This window comes from Propithecus coquereli, unplaced genomic scaffold, assembly GCF_000956105.1.
Source record: "Propithecus coquereli isolate 6110/MARCELLA unplaced genomic scaffold, Pcoq_1.0 Scaffold86, whole genome shotgun sequence".
In the NCBI taxonomy this organism is placed as follows: Eukaryota; Metazoa; Chordata; class Mammalia; order Primates; family Indriidae; genus Propithecus; species Propithecus coquereli.
The window spans coordinates 1222092-1224549 of NW_012154840.1; the positions used below are offsets into that span (position 1 = coordinate 1222092).

A 2458-nucleotide genomic window follows, 5' to 3' on the forward strand; every position below is an offset into this window, starting at 1 on the left:
TAGTAAATGCTGTCTTAAAGAGCCGAAGAATCTTACTTGAATTCATTTTCCTCCCATACTATGCCAGTTCTGACATGAATTCTTACATGTCTTACTTTTGTTCTGAAATTACTCAATTTAGTAGCCCGTGATTTGTACTATTTATATAAAATGTGTAGGCTGAGTATTAAAATGTTGATATTTAGAATGTCAATTACAATTTGAAATATAGTACAGTCATTCTTCACTATCCATGTGGGATTAGTTCTAGGAAACCCCTCAGATACGAAAGTCCACAGATACTCAAGACCCTTATATAAAATGATGTAGTATTTGTATCTATGCACATCCTCTTGTCTACTTTAAATGATTTCTAGATTACTTATAATTTCTAATACAATGTAAATGCTATATAGTTGTTTTATTGTATTGTTTTATATTTCTATCATTTTTATGGTTGTATTGTTATTTTTTATTATTTTTCCCCAAATAACTTTGATCCAAGGTTGGTTGAATCCACAGATATGGAACCATGGCGGTGGATTGTCAACTGTACTTTAAAATATGACCAGCTTTGTATATGTTTGTCAGGAGTCTGTTTCTTCAGAAGATTTATGAAGCTGTTTGGGAAAAAGGACTGCATTTGCAGTGTTCATGTAATGTGCTAGTTAGCACAGAGCTACATAGTTACAAGCACCGAATGAATATTATTTGATAGGGAAAAGTACCTTTATTTTACAAAGTTTTTCAAGTATCTCAAGAATGGAAAAACAAACACCACATGTACTCACTGTTAAATTGAAACTAACCAATGAGCATACATGTGCACAGAGGGAGTAGAACTCAGTGGAAATCAACCAGGAGGGAGTGGGGAAAAGGGGAGATGCGGAGAGCAAAAACCCACCTAATTGGTACAGTGAACACTATTTGGGTGATGGGCACACCTACAGCTGGGATTCATGCATTACAAAAGCTATCCATGTAACCTAAAACATTTATACCCCCTTAATATTTTGAAATTAAAAAACCCAATAATTGTAATTATTTGTTTTCTGCAAACAGAAGAGAATGTTTTTAAGGATGTATATCAGGAATATAAAGTTGTTAAATAGGATGCTGCTGTTTAATACCTTATATGTTCTGTTTTAGCTTATCTATTTTAGGCAAGGACATGAAGCTTATGTGCGGGCTGTAAGGAAATCAAAAATATACAGTGTTAATATACAAAAACAGCCATGGAACAAAATGGATCTCAGGGTAAGTTTACCAAATTCATAAGTTATGTAAATGAGGCAGCTTTGGAACTAAGTTAGTTATCCATAGGCTTTTTCTCAGTTCCATGCATATTTCACTGTTGATTGTGTGTCCAAGATAAGGTGATATATGAAACTCTTGTAGAACTGAGTGTTATGGGTCACATTTTATATGTTTCCCCAAATTTGTATGCCATCTATTGTCTTGATTATTTGACTTAATTTCCTTCAAGTTTCGGATCCTCTACTCTACCATTCCATAATTAGAGTAAAGCAGGAGTTCCCCTTTAAGGATATTTTCTTTATCAGCAACTTTGTACATTCTGGAAGCTCTATAAACTGAGTTTGTGAACTACAAACACTCTCAAGGTTCTGGCGGCTTTGGTATATATTAAATGTCATAAATTGGAAGAAACTGAGAAACCTGTGGTGCTTCGTGAAATACTTCTTTTGATATAGTATCCATATAGCTGCATGACTGAGTAAAACAGATATGTATATTTTATGGAGAAGGATTTTATGTCAATAAAAATATATCATTTCATTCATTCATTCATATATACATACATGTATATATACAGACAGACATGGGTGTACATACCATCATTTCTACTTAGGTTTATATGTGTTTTGTTTTTCTGAACAAGAGACTAAAGGGCAATTTTATGATGGTTTTCCAGGTATGAAGGGTTGTTGGGTGATGATGCTTAACAGGAAGTATTTAAGAGATAATTTGTATTTTTACTAAAATAAAGATCTAGTTTAGACATTTGTGAAAATTTTTATTAATGTCATAATGTGCAAAAATATCAAGTGAGCTTTACATAATATTCTCCTGCGATAGGGATGGCTACTGTCTATTCCAAATCAGGTAATACATGAGTTCTTTTTTAGAATCAGGAATGAATAAAATATATAATTTCTTATTTTTAATCCCAACCCTGTGGTTCTTAGAAATTAGAAATTGTAGGAAACAGCATGTGGGGGTGAAAGAGTCTGGGCTTTTGAATAAGACCTAGATTTCAGTCCCAGCTCTGCTATAGGCTAGTTTTTAACTTTAAGCAAGTCACTGTACCCATTAGGATCAGTTTTATCATCTGTTAAATGTGACTCGTAATCAATGTGTAAGGTTGTTGTAAGATAGTATGATAGGCATTCTAAAATTTAAGTCCTCTCTCTAAAAGTGTACACATACATACATACATGTGAAAAAAAAATATAATACT

At 32.8% G+C, this 2458-nt stretch overlaps 1 protein-coding gene across 1 annotated transcript in view; it reads left to right on the forward strand.

The window, feature by feature from the left end:
• The window catches only part of BRWD3 (bromodomain and WD repeat domain containing 3), a 148316-nt gene that overhangs the window by 115751 nt on the left and 30107 nt on the right, over nt 1-2458 (forward strand). The gene's annotated exons all lie outside the window — the stretch shown is intronic.